This window comes from Vigna unguiculata, chromosome 3, assembly GCF_037176805.1.
Source record: "Vigna unguiculata cultivar grain cowpea cultivar isolate G323 ecotype 2 chromosome 3, ASM3717680v1, whole genome shotgun sequence".
NCBI classification, from domain to species: domain Eukaryota; kingdom Viridiplantae; phylum Streptophyta; class Magnoliopsida; order Fabales; family Fabaceae; genus Vigna; species Vigna unguiculata.
In genome coordinates this window covers 13,691,500-13,707,283 of record NC_140794.1, presented here as the reverse complement: position 1 = coordinate 13,707,283, position 15,784 = coordinate 13,691,500, and positions in this window count along the sequence as shown.

Here is a 15,784-nt window from a genome sequence, read left to right as displayed (position 1 = left end):
TAAAATATATGTATATCATTGTTATAAATTAAAAAAATAATCACTACACAACAAAAATATTAATATTTTAATTTTTTGACATAAAATGTTATATTTTTGAATTATCAAGATAATTGTCTGTTGGATGACCATCCTACTCCTACTATAGTTATTCGTAGGTTGCTGTCCGTAGGCAGGACCCTAGTTTTTTGTGGAAGAAAAAGTTGCTTGCAAGAACACGGAACTAAATAAGGCACGTTAATGTTTTTGTTTTTATTTATTTAAAATACTCAATATTTTAGAGCATATATTTTTCTGATATCATCCTTTTCCGTTTAAACAACAGATCTTACATATGAAATATATTTAATAAATATGAATTTTATAGATTTATTAAAATAAACGATAATCATGGAAAAGTTTTTTAAAATAATTTTACAGTATATTACTTTTATTAATCCAATTAAGATAATTTTACAGTATGTTATTGTTATTAATCCAACTATTTCATCAGATGTCGAATTCAATAAAAAAAAAATGTCAATAATTAAATGGTTATTTATATATTATAAATTATCTATACTATTATATAAAAAGTTATCAAGTTTTTACTTAGTTTTTTAATTTTATGTTTTAATAAGTAATATTTTTTTACTTAAAATAATTATTTTACCAACTTTATTCTTTAAACAATACTTGTAAAATTTAATCATTTTTTATTTGATATTTCCGTTTAAATTTAATATTTTTTAAATTAAAATAATTATCTATAGTTAAATTATAAAAATTATTTATGTTTACTTTTATAATTACTAGAGTTAGATTTAAAGTTATTTTGTGTGTACGAATTTGGACTTTACTTTAAAAAATTATTAAAAAGTTCCAAAACTTAAACAATAAGAAAAAATTTATTTAAATATTATATATATATATATATATATATATTATCATTACTCTTCTTTTTTATTTACTTAAGTTGGGTACGGACTCAAATGCAATTACTTATAAAACTAGCGAACACACATGCGTGACAGCGACTGTATATTCACATTTTTTAATTTTTAAGAAATTTAAGATCAATAACAAATGTATAATTTTTAAAATAGTTGTTAAATATAAAATTAAAAAAAATAAGATATGTAAAAAGAAAATTTAAATAATGATTTAAGACAAAAGAGAGGAATGATTAAAAGAAAATAAAGATATATAAAAAGAAAAATGATTAAAAATTATTTATAAAATAATTAATTTTTAAAATAACTAAGGGTAAAACGGGTATTATGAAATGTGGATACAAAAAGAGGAATCCCCTTTATTGTTACTAGCGTAATACAGGCGCTATCGCGCCTGTATACATTTTTTAAATATGCGTGATATTATATTAACAGGTGATAATATTATAATGTTATTAAGTTAATATATATATATATTATTTATTAAAAATAAAGTGAAATATATTAGAACAGATAAAAGAATAACCATTGATAAATAAAAAAAGGAAGAAGCAGAGACATCTGATTTTATAAAAAGTTTATAAAAGTAACGGTCAATTTTTAAAAATTTAATAAATTATTATCTTTAAAGGGTAAAATCGGTATATTGAAAAGTGGACACAAAAAGGAGAATCCTCTTTATATATTGTTATAGATAGATAGATAGATAGACAGATATAAAATTAAAAAAAAAGATATATAAAAAAAATTTAAATAATGATTTAAGATAAAAGAGAGGAATGATTAAAAGAAAATAAAGATATATAAAAATAAAAATGATTAAAAATTATTTATAAAATAATTAATTTTTAAAAAAACTAAGGATAAAACGGATATTATAAAATATAGATAAAAAAGAGGAATCTCTTTTATTGTTATATTATTGTTATAAATAGATAATATTTTTATTTTTTTTATAAAAAAGTAAACATAGTACATATATTTTTATCCATAAACTTTTTATGGACATAGTGAAGGAAAAACTATTCCAATAGATATTTTAGAATAAATACCACGTAAAAGCTTTATTGAATTATGGAACAGTTTCTGTTTCTGTACCACATATTGACTATCAACTCTCCGTTACGTGTCTAAACCGGAGATTTTTAAAAAGTAATATTTTTTTAAACAAAATTTGTTTATTTTTATTTATTGTAACATTATTTTTTTAAATAGGTTTATATTTCTCCTACCTGCATATTTGATTTTTTTTTCTATTTTTTATTTTCAAAATGGAGAACAAAATTAAAAAGTTAAAATTAAAATTATGAAATAGTAATTTAAAATAATTAATAAAAATATTATATTTAAATTTAAGTAGGGAAAGCAAAAATATAAAAATAATTTATGATTTTAGTGCAATATAATTTAAAATTATATTTTTTATTTTTATTTTATTTAAATAAAACCATTATAATAGAAAATATTTATAATCTAATGTTATAAAATTTTAAGCATATTTTTTTAATATAAACCAATATTATAGTAATAATTTTTTATAAATTATATTACAAAATTCACATCTTTAAATTTTCTTAAACAATATCCTTTTGAACAAATTCGTAAGATAAACATAGTAGAATATTATTTTTTCTAAATGGATGTTGTAAGGACCTAGAAAATTATATTTCAGAATTGATGATATTTTTGAAATAGTGAAATTTAATTATTTTAAAATTAAAAAATGTTTAAATATTGGTAAAAATTTTATAAACGAGTTTTATTACTTTAAAAAATACTATTTCTTTAGACACTACTTTTATAGAGCTCTCTACCTTTTCTTTGAGCTTTCTCATTATTTGTTCATTTTTTTGAAGATATGAGACCATCAAAGGATTTTCGCGACAAGTTTTTCAAATCCAATCAATCAATTTATCAATTAGAGTAAGTAGATTTTTTTTTGTATTTTTCTTGGTATGTTTGTTCTTCTCTTTGCATGTGAGTTTTTATTGCTTGTAAGTGATTGTAAAGTCTTCTATATGAGTCTTTGCTCATAAGTGAGCATAATAATATGGTTTAATCGTCCTTATGATGTTTTTATATATAGATAGAGCATTATGTGAAGTTTAAGACATTTTAACATCTAAATTTGTTAGTATTGTCTTACGAGGAAGTTCATTTTAGCTTTTATATGTTGTGTTTATTCTAATTGTTGGTTGTAATTCGGATGCTATGATTTTTATTTGTGAAGAATAGCTTGTTATGGTCTGCACTATGTTTGATTTGTTGAATATGTTGGATGTATGTGAATTCTACATTGAGTTGCGTGATATGCATGAAAATTATGATTTGGTGTGGGAATGCCTCTATGTGAGTCTTAAATTGAGTAATATGACACTGATGGAGTTAAAAAAAACTTAAAGATTTTAAGTATTGGAACATTTATCAAGTGGGAATTAACTTAAAGAGGAATTACCCAAATTAAGCTCAAAAAGGAATACTTGGAATTCTCGTATAGTGTCGGGCGACACTAATACCGTTCTGTGCCACCCATACACTAGTTCTTTGTGTTGGCTTTATTTGGGATTTAAGGTTTAGGGTTTTTGTTGGGCGCTCCAATGGTGTTTTTGTTTTGCATGTTCTTGGCTCATTAGGCGGTATCAAATACTTTTCTTTTATTGTTTGGAATTGGATAAAAGGCTACTTGATATGTAAGATGTAAATATGATGAGTGTAGTTATGGTGTGCACGATGTTGACATAAAAAGGGTGAAGTAAAATGGCTTTTGGTGTTGATCAAGGGGTTTCCAAGGAGGAAATCGTTTTGATGTACACCTTTTAGGAAATGCATGGAAGTAGGGATACAAAATGAAATTTAACCTGATACAAAGGCAGTTAGGGAAACCCTTATGAGGAGGAAACCTCAAGAACCAACCTTTGAAAAGATCTAGAATGTAACCTTTACAGCTCGAGCCCGAAATATGCAGCTTAAGCCCTAGAAAAGGCGGTCTAGAAAGATCTGGAATAAAACCTTTGTAGTTCAAGCGTTGAAGCTGAAGCTGAGTTTCGGCCTGGACCATTTATAAATACAAACCTCATGTCCTTATTTTAGGCATTTAGTGAAGACACATATAATAGGAGGATTAAATATGTAGTACTAGAGAAGGAATACAATTGTGGAGGCTCGAGAGAGATGCTTTTACTATAAATCTTATGCCTAGATGCTGTTGGATTTTCATTGTAGTATTCTATGAGTAGTTTATCTCTCTCATGTCGAGGTTGAATGTAATGAATTCTAATTTTCTATACTTTTACTTCTTTGATATTTATCTATCATTTCATCCAATCTTTTTATGAATTAGGTTGTATGTATTGTTGGATGAACTGATCACTCATCTTATTTCACCAGCTTGAGATTGAGTGGGAACTAGTTCCAAGTTGTGGTCCAACTAATTCTCCTTCTACTTTTAGATGTTAGGAATAGATTTAAGGCTTTAGTTGTTATAGAGTCCTGATCTTAGTGCAAGTGCTTCATTCAATAAGTCATTGAGAAATCATACTGAAGTTTGATGATCTTAGGCTCTAGGTGACATGAATAGGCCTAGAGTTACATTTAAAGAGCATTCCCAAGACAACGAATGATTTGCATAACTACATAGACAAGATCAACATTGGTGCATTGGAAGAGGATGAGATGAAATCCACTAATAGTCTCTACTCACTCAATCTATATAATATATATAACCATCAATATTTTCAAATATAAAAAACCCAAAAAAAAATTTCCAATATGCTTGCTAAATCCATGTGGATACAATAACCCACATTCAATTGTACAACAAATGACTTGGTGCACTTGCCAATACATCAAACAATTGAATAACTCTTTTAAAACTTGATATTGTGTGATATTAGGGATTTTGGGGCTTAATGTAACATCCTAGCTGGTTATTACTTAATAAAATGAATAATTATAAATAAAACTCAAATTGTCATAAATTAATATTCCCAAAACGTGGAAAATTTAAAATTCGTCCATCGCACTTAAATTCAAATTCATAAATCCATAACGATTACTACAAGTTCCAAAACTAACTGAAAATTATATAACATAATCATAAATATTTCATATAAATCTCCCAAGATAGCCTTTTCTCCATCTCTATACGTCTTTAACATCACCTGGAATATCATTTGCTTATGTGTGATAAGTCACATGATCATCGCCAAACACAAACAAAAACGGTGAGCTCAAATCAACATAAACACACAATTAATAATATAAACACTCATCCATAATAGTCTAACTCAACTCAATATTTATTCTTAAACCCGAGTTGTCCACAGTAGTCTGAAACATCATCTCATTAAAATTAACCCAGGTTGTCACAGCATCGGGCAAACTTACATAACAATTTTCATGTGTCACACCAGTGCAGAAAGGGTATTTGATAGCGGTTATTTTTACTATTCTGCCCCGGTTCCAGAACCGAGACATATAAGGTTGAGGCAAAAAAGGGTAAGTTTTTTGCCTCGGGTGTTACCCGAGGCAGAAAGGTTCAATAGAGGCGATGTTGAAGGCTAAGCCCGTCCTTTATTATTGTCTAAAACCAAGTCAATGGGCTCGAAAATCATGGAACAAACCTCCCCCAAAGTGATGTGTGTCGATCAGATCAAGGTTTGACCCAAAATGATGATGTGCAGGAGTTGGCAATCAGTGATGGAAGAAATAGAGAAGTGGAACACGTTTTCAATATGAAAAAAGGGGAACACAGTGGCTAGAAGTGGGGAAGAAGGCACCACAAAGGCTCGTCGAAGTAGTGGCCACGTTCGTCGGAGTAGAATGGTGGCACTATGGTGGATGCTGGTTTCCGAGAGAGAGAGAGAGAAGAGAGAATGGAGGTTGGAGGTTGGAGGTGTGAGGAAGAAGAAGAAGAGTGAAATGTGTTCACGATTTGAACCCTAATTAAAGGATATGGCCTCGGTTCAATTTTTAACTGAGGCAGAAAACCCTTTTTGGCATCGGTTCAATTTCACCCGAGGCCAAATATAACCATAGGGGCAGGTTTTGAAATACTGGCCAACTTTTTGGCCTCGGTTCAATTTTTAACTGAGGCAAAAAACCCTTTTTGGCACCGGTTCAATTTCACCTGAGGCCAAATATAACCATAGTGGCATTTTTGAAATTCTGACCAACTTTTTGGCACCGATTTTCTTATAACTGAGGCATAAAACTTGGAAAAAATACAAAAATGCCACCGCGTCATTTTATGCTTCAGTTAAGCGACAACCGAGGCCTATAACGCAAGTTAAAAAGCCAAAGCTGCACTAGTGTCTCCATTGAGGAAGTACGTTGCAAGTCCGACGCACGTGCTGGAGGAAGATGACATTCAAGTGCGATAACACCTGACGGTGGGAGTGAGACCAATGAGGATCTTGGATTCTCAAGTTAAGCAGCTCAGAGGTAAGGAGATCAGGACTGTGAGTCCTCTAAGATGAGGCAACCTAAGAGATGACGTGGGAGATGCAAGACCTCATGAGACAATCCTATCCACACTTATTTCCAAGTAAGTCCAATTTTCGAGGACAAAAATTTTATAAGGTAGGGGGATGTAAGACCCGAGGAATTAAAATAATTAAATAAATAATTCTTTAATAAAGACGGGTAGTGGGAGCCTTTAAGGCATTTAATCCTGACTTTTATGATGTGGAAAAGTACTAGCTCAAGTGGTTGAGAGTACTTAATTGTGTTAAGAGGACTTGGATTTGAGTCTTAGGTATGCCAATAGTGTGTTATTTTGATTGTATTATTTTTAGGATATGCTTGATCATGATGAGTGATTATAAATTTCTAGATTTACAAGAATTATCATGAAACATGAATTGGTTGAATGATTGTGCATTGACTTAACATTCGCATGGTTTTGTGTTCAAACCTTAGTTAGAGCAAAGAGGAACATCCCCAACTTCTTGATGTTTGTTGTATGCATGTGCTTGCTTGTGGTTAAAATAATTATTATTTATTATTATTTTATTTTTATTATTATCATTTTTTTATTTTAATGATGATTTTATTATCTTGATTATTGTTTTATTATTATTGATTTATTTTAGTATTATTGTTTTATCTTATTAGTATTATTGTTTTATTATTATTATTTTTATTTTTAAAATTTCGTTTTCTTATTATTATTATAATTAATATTATTATTTATATTATAATACTAATTATTATTTTTATTACTACTTTTATTATTATTATTATTATTATTATTTTCATTTCATTTTATTTTATTTTATAATTTTTTTTTATTATTCTATTTTATATTACTATTATTTTATTATTATGTTATTATTATCATTGTTTTATTTTATTTATGACTTTATTATCATTTTTATTGTTTTATTATTATTATTATTATTTTATCTTATTAGTATTATTGTTTTATTATTCTTGTTTCATTTTATTTTATTTTTATTTTTATTTTTATTGTTTCATTTTATTATTATTCTTATTATCATTATTGTTGTTGTTATTGTTGTTTTTATTATTATCATTATTACTATTTTATTACCCTTGCGATATTTTGGGGCAATGGTTATGTGTGCTTCCTAGTTTGTATATTGTTTGGTTGCCCAAGATTGTGTGTTGGGTATAACACTTTATTTTTATGGTTTTATGTGAATTTATTGTGATTCTCTGGGATGTATGAAAGCAAGGATATGGTTGTGTTTGATGTATGACCATGTGATATTGTGAACTTGAGTTCAACTTAATGATATGAAAGTGTATTTAAATGTCATGGATGTCTGTTTTGTGTGAACCAAGTGTCTTGTGTAAATGGGTTCATAGGAACCTATTCTAGAGTGCAAAAAAAAAAAAAAACAGCAGCACGTACACTACTAGTATGGCGCTTGGCAACGTGGGGTAGACCGTCAGGCTATAGTGACCCAAAACAATGGCAGTGGCCACTAAACTCGCGTGGCGCTTGGCGGAAGGGGTTGTTCTGCCAGGCAGAAGGAAACTAGCAGAGGTGCCCGCTAGGTGGTTTGGATCGCAAGTTCGCCTAGCGACAGGGCGAGTGGTGTCAAGCGGTTCCGGGTGCAAAGTTGGACTGCGTGGATGGTTCTACATAGCTTTGGATGAAGGTCTTGATGTAATGATTTGTTGGGGGCCCAGTTACGAGTGCAACTTGTATTGGGGTAACACGTGGCCATTGGAGGTTGTAGCCTGGTGGTTTTGGAAGTCTAGTGAAGTGTGCGAGATCGTGGCTCGTACGAATGGGTTCCGAAAGATTGCCCTCCTCGGTGTTATCCGAAGAGTTTGGTAGTCTTGAGACAAATACAGACTGTGGTTTGTATTGGGGAACTCCACTTGGTGTTGCGGATTGTGGCCTTGACAAATTTATTCTTGCATGTGGACTATTAGGTGGTGACCTGTAGTCAGAGGGGCGAGTAGACACTCATGGCAGGAAAGATAGACCAATGTAATCATCAAAAGGTGTAGAATCAAAAGGCGTCCAATGGGAGATTTTGGAAGTAGGGGATTAAGGATTGTGGCTTGTGAGTCTTACGAAAAGCAACACTCTTACCGGGTTTTGGTGAACAAGTAAGGGTTTTGCTCTTGCCAGCTATTGGTGAGTAGGCAAGGGGGTTGCTTGTAAGTCCTAAAGAAAGTAATGCTCTTGCCAGGTTTTGGTGAATAGGTAAGGGTTGTTGCTTGTTATTCCCAAGAGGCGTTGGGACGCAAGAAAGGAAAGTAGTTGGTTATGAGAGAATAGTATACTATGTGATGAGACTTGGGAGTATTAGAAGTGTTAGAATATTGAATGGTTATTTATTATATTTTGTAGTGCACTTTTACTCTGTTGAGCTTACCTTATCTGCTTGTGATTGGCGATGATCGTGTAATGCGTTACACAAGAGCAGATGATGTTGTAGGTAGTGCTGGTGAAGCATAGATTCGAAGAGGGGCTAGCTTGGGGAAAAGCCTTTATGATGTTTTCTTGTTTTATGGATTTAAAACATTTTATAAACATTTATCTTACCAAACTCGGAGTTTGTAATCGACAATCATAGTTTATGAATTTTGATTTATTGCGGTATAATAAATCTTGTAAATTTTCCTGCACTTTAGAAAAAGGAATTATCATAAATGCGATTTTATATTTATTTCCTATTTTAATTATTTAAATTAGTAATATCCGACCGGGATGTTACAGTAATTTTTGCCAAGTTCTCCAGTCCCATAAAGTCTTCCTTTATTTTTGCCACCAACAACATCAACCCAACACTATGTCTTAATGATGTCTTCTTGTTCAACATCATCATTATGCTCTTATGACGCATCAACACATGACCCTTGCTCAGATCTGACTTGTGAGAGTCTACTTAAAAATTCTTCTTGATCAAGAAAAGAATGAGAAACTAGTTAAATATGGTGTAATATTTAAGTTTAAAGGAAATAATATTAAAAGTATTTGCTTACATGTGTTCTCCAAAACCTTTCATCAAAAGACTGGCCAAATCCCTTGGAAAGATAATTTTGTTGAAATACCTCATTAATAAACGCTTCCCACCCTAGCTCTTGTGCATGTAACAAAATATGGAACTAACACACTAATTTGTATTGTGTGACTTTGGTGTACCTTGGCAGCTCTAATTCAGTGAATTAAAGGTGATTAAAGGTTGATGAAGAAAACAATTCAGCAAGGGTGCAAATTTCAACCACTTTGAAAATGACTAAAGATGGATAGTTGACCCAAAGCTTGGCTTTTCAAGTAAAAGCTTAAAATCAAGGTTTGGTTGTTGGAGACCCTAAACATCACTCGATTGCACATACTAGAAGGTTAAAGGATGTTTGGAGAGGTATTGAAAGACTTGTTGCACTTATCCAAGGTTCTCTTTATCATGTTTACTTAATAGACTAGGTAAGTTAGTTTTTCTAGTGCAAGTTTTCGGTTTTAGTTCTATAATTAGATTCTTAAACTTTTTTCTTGTTTCAAGTTAAGAAGTTTCTTTTACTATTTTTGGGTTTTTTGTTTTTCACAAGTTGTGATAATCAATTATCACTTACGATAATCGCTTATCACTTATGATAATCGATTATCATAAGTTTTTTTTTTCCAGTTTTTAGAAATACCTATGGAATAATTGATTATCCTAGAGCATAATCAATAATCAGCGTAAAACAATGTTTTAAAAAATTTCACTAGAATAATCGATTATCATAAGTGATAAACGACTATCTCCTACAGTTGTAACTCGTCTTTTTAGATTCTTAACCTAGTTTTCGAAAATATATTTATAGAGTCATTTTGAAAATAACCTTTTTTGTGAATTTGAAGTTTAATGTTGTGTGTGTAAGGAAACTTTCTAAGTATTTTGAAAAAGGGCTTTGAAAATACTAATGTGGGTAGAGGAATAACTTTCACTAAGTGGGTTCTTATGTGATTGAGTAGTGTTGTTGTCTCTAGGGAACCTGCTTATCCTCTGTGTGACTCAAAGAAAGTGTTCTTCATCTTTTGTGTCTTCAAGAGAGGTGTATTCCAAACCTTTGAACTCTCTTATCTTTGATTGTACTGTGGTTTATTTTAGTTATTAAGTTAATCCCTCTATTTGAGTAATTAAGAACTGGAAGTAGGGTCTTTTTATCCAAACCAGTATAAATATCTTATGTTAATCTTCTTTTTCCTAACTATTTTTTAATTTGTAGTAACATTAAAGGAAATAATTTTGAATTGAAATGGTAAATTTTGGGAAAAATTTTAAAGTGTTAATTTTTATTAATTAAACCAATTCACCCTCTCTTGGTTTTTGTCCATACGCGAACATTTCACTGTGCGATTCTAGCAGATTCTCAATTGTTTAATACTTCATCGTCTAACCCCTCTAAATGATTTGATCCAATGTCAGAAGACTCCATCTCATGATTTTTCCCCTTGCCTTTTTATGGATCTCTACACATCATAATCATTTGAGTCTTATCGAATGTGACATCCATGCTTATAAAGCATTTAACTTTCTCAAGTTTCAACGTTTATAAGTTTTTCCCCTTCACTCCTTTAGCATATCCTATGAAGATATACCCCCTCCACTCATGCTTCTAATTTATCCTTCTTCAAGTGTGCAAGTGTGAAGGTGCCAAACACTTAGATTGTCATAATGAATATCCACTTAACAACTCCATAAGGGTCTTAAACATCAAACAAATGATGGATTCATAATTACCGGTTTGACTACAATGTTTCCATCTTCCCCTAGAAGAACTTAAGCAAACCAACTCCTAGTCACATATACCCTACCTATGATAAAATAGTTCTTCTGCAAAATAGGTCAAAACACAAGAGAGGAATGAGTTGTATTTTAAAACTTTTTACAATTTTCACAGTATATCGTTCGATAGTAAGCCGTCAAAAGAGAATTTTGGGATGACAACATCATGTTAAAATTTGTTTCTAAAGATTTGTTTGAAAATATCTTATTCTTATGATTATGGTATGATTATGGTACAATTATTCTATTGATTTTTTTTATGTTATTTTATTAATGTAAATTATTACTATTGTAGTTCTTAATCAATGTTATTTTAATCACGAATGATTATTATTGTTACTTAAAGAGATTAATATTTTTTAATGGATTTATTGTTACTATCAATTTGTAGACCCTTAAAAATTATAATAACTAAGAAATATATATATATATATATATATATATATATATATATATTCCATCATATTAACAAAGAAAATTCTAATTAATATCAACCAAGAAATAACAGTGCTCTATAATAATAAATAAATAAAATCATCGTAACAATTTAAAAAAAAACATTAATCACCATTAATAAAAAAAAGGGTTAAATATGTTTTTGGTCCCTCAAGTTTTAATAAATTTTGAAATTAGTCCCTTTTCGAAACTTTATACCAAATTAGTCATTCATCTTTAGAAATACGTGAATTTAGTCCTTCTTACCAAATTTTGTTAAGTTTATTTGACATTTTAAACACATTTTATGATAACATTTGAGTTAACATTGAAGCTAAAATGTGTTAAATGGTGTAAACAATTTCAATACTATCATGAGATGCACTTGAAACGTTAGATAAACTTAACAAAATCTGATTAAAAAGACTAAGTTCACGTCTTTTAAAAGATGAAGGACTAAATTGGTCAAAAGTTTTGAAGAGAGACTAATTCCAAATTTCACTAAAACTTGAGGGACCAAAAACATATTTAATCCTAAAAAAAATAACCTAGTTGAAATTAGCCAAAAGGTAATGATTCTAACAATGTTTAAATCTCAATGTTTCATTTTGCAACCAAAACTGAGTTGTGTTTCTTGAGAATTTAGTTTTAATCATATTCTCAATATTATTCCAAAACTAAATCGATTTGATGAGAGTTTTTTGTCCACGAGGCTAACAAACATTTGTTTTTCAATCTAACTAAGGTGTTTCTCTTTAAGCTTCTACAAACAGATCAATTTGATGTAGAAATCACTTATGTTGTGAATTAATCACACCCAAACACTAACTAATTCAATCTTAGTTTTACTTTAATGTCAATTAGGATTTTTGTGTATGTCCCTCTAACACAATCCTCCTTGTTTCTTTTTTGGTTTTTTAGTAACAATGGAAATGGGAACAAAGGTACAATGGATAAAGTATAAATTTAAGATCGTGAATCAAGAAATGATATATAGGGTGGTGATGACAAATGGATTTCATTAATTGCATTGAAATGTAAAGAATAAAAAATAGCTAACAGAAATTGAATTATCAAGGAAGAGTAAAGCAACTTGTCAATTAAGTCCATGAGAGTAGTGACAAAATTGCAACAACCAACATTGGATTAATTAGCTATTTTTCTTGTTTGCGGCATTTCTGTATGTACTATTTCCAAGACTTATGACCCTTGCAAAAAACAAAAATCAACCTATTTATATTTCCTAACCCCCTTTGACAATTACACAAAGTAAATTTAAAATTTAAACAAGTTACATGCACTACAAGAAAAATGTTAATTACCGACGATAGTAATTCGTTAGTGAAGGCAAAAATCCATCGATATTTTGTATTTACCAACGGATTATCGATGGCCAAATATCTGAAACATTCGTCGTTAAATTTTTTCGACGAATGTTCTAGATCCGTCGATAACTAACGATAGAATAATTCGTCGAAAAGACTCATCAATAATTATCGACAAACTGCTCCGTCGGTAATTACCGACAGATTAATCTGTTAGAAAAGACTCCTCCGAATCGCAGTAACCTAATTTAGTTCGATTAAAAATTTGTTAGTTGGCTCAAAATAAAGTAACCATTGGTTGGGTTCTATTTAATTCCATCAATGCCCATTTTGATTCCACTCAATGGCACTTGGGTGATTCTATGACCCAATTTTCCTTACACTCTAAGAATGTGGCTATTTTTTTTTTGTTTCATTTGTAGCTTTGTAGAATGAACATTCAAAAGGATTACACTATTCTTTATCTTTTTGGGACTAAAAAGATTGATTGAAAATTCTACCATGTTCTTTTTAATGGTAGAATGGCTTCCAGGATTTGAGAAAGGGTAATTGGATACTCTTGTATTTGTTCTATTTCCCAATCATAAAATATAGCTACTACATACCTACTTCTCAAAATTGTGGGAATTAACTCCCCACTTAGAAGACAAACTAGACATGGCAGCTTGTTGGTGATGCTAATTCATATGCATTCTTAATTCATTTTTTTCAATTTCTAATTTTTGTACCGTTATTTATTCGTGACTCTAGTTTGAACCAGCAAGGTGCTTTGCAGATTTAATTTGTATTGGGAATCCAAGTATGAGTCTAAGTCCCACATTGAGTAAAAATAAGAAAGTTGATAACTATATAAGGATCAAGGCCCATAAATCCATCACCTTAAGGTTTTGGGTTAAGAGTGGTGTCAATCTCTTATGTGTGGGTTGGGCTCATGCTCATTGGTGTTGTATCTCCCTAGTGATCCTCTCTCTAAAAACCCAACAATGGTATCAAAGCTAGGTTCGTGTGGTGGCCGGCTTAAACGAGGCCCTGTATCGAAAGTCTTCTTGACAGTGGGTCAGGTATGTGTGTCCCGTTAATAGAAGAAGAACAATACAGAAAAAAGGTACTCGATAGTTAGCTCGAGAAGGAAGTACCAAAGTGAAGGGACTCACACTTGAGGGGGAGATGGTTGGGAATCCAAGTGTGAGTCTAAATCCCACATTGAGTAAAAATGAGGAAGTTGAGCACAATATAAGGATCAAGGCCCATAAACCCATCGCCTTAAGGTTTTAGATTAAGAGTGATGTCAATCCTTTATGTGTAGGTTGAGCTTATGCTCATTGGTGTTGTATCTCCCCAATGATCCTTTCTCAAAAGACCCAACAATTTAGTGTCATTGAATCAGTGATTGTGGTGAGTTAATTATGGGATATCATTGTTTGATTCATATTGAATAATTGTTTTGGGTCATATTTTTTACTTCTCCGTCAATTGAAGTTCAAACCATGGTGTATTGTTATGCAGTGATAAGAATGAACAAAGGGAGGGTAACACTACAAGAAAATGTCTTATTAGTAACAAATTTTAGTGACTAAAAGTTGTTAGTCACTATAGTGACCAATTTACAAAATTAAAATTGATTGGTTACTAAAATAGTTACTAATATAAATAAAAAATTATAATTGGTCACTAAATTAGTTTTTAAAATTAGTTACCATAGTTTTGGCTACCAAAGAAAATTGGTCACTAACTAGCTACCTAAGTTTTTGCTACAAAAATAACTTAGTTACTAAATTGGTCTCTAATTAATTAGTGACAAATTTAGTGACTAATTATAATTTTTTATTTATATTAGTGACTATTTTAGTAACCTATAAATTTTAATTTTGTAAATTAGTATCTAAATTGGTCACTATAGTAACTAATAACTTTTAGTCAGTAAAATTGGTTACTAATAAAACATTTTCTTACAGTGATTTGACATTTGGAGAAGATGACAATATTGTACCGAAGACAATTTCAGTCAGTCCTCTTAAATGTTAGTTCCTAGTTTAAGGATTCAAGTCATTTTACTCTTGCGTTCTATTTTTTCAGGGCTCTGATGATCTCTTAGAGCAAATTTTGTTTTAATACAGAAATTCCATATACCAAACAAGGTTGAAGCTTGATCTGACTTTGATGGAGCACTACGAGCGACACTGCCCAATCCTTGAGGGTATAATTGTTTGAATACCCCTCCTCCAGGATACAAGTTTTTTTTTCCCAAACATTATTTCTCTTAGATGTAATTAAGAATGTTAAATAAATTTAAATATTTTCTATTCTCATAACTTTGAATGTCTTGTGATATTCCCCATAATAGATTCCAACTAAGTGCACCAAAAGTAAAGATTATGAAGGGAAAATATACCACATGCTCATCTTACAATGAAAAGAAGGTTTACTTTTCTTTTTATTTCTGGTTCAACAAGGTCACGGGAATGTAGACTATTGATATCTTTATAAAAAGGGATTGAATGGTTTCATTTTCCAATTATGTTTTGGACAAATTGATTACGAGCATTTTTTTTATCAGCAAAGAATGAATTAAAATTAAAAAGAACACTTAAGGGGTGTTCTAACCCTTATACAAAAAGTTGTCCTATACACATTGATGCACTAGTTTGGCATAATCACATATCTACCAAACCCAAAAAATGACAATGGAAGACTACTTGAAATCCTCGAAGCAAACCGAAAATATGCATCCTTGATATGAAATTCTAAGTTGTTCCCTCACACCAGCCCAGAGGCACATATTTATTGTCATCCAAGGTCCTACAACCGTTCCTTTGCTACACATCCCTATACATATTCC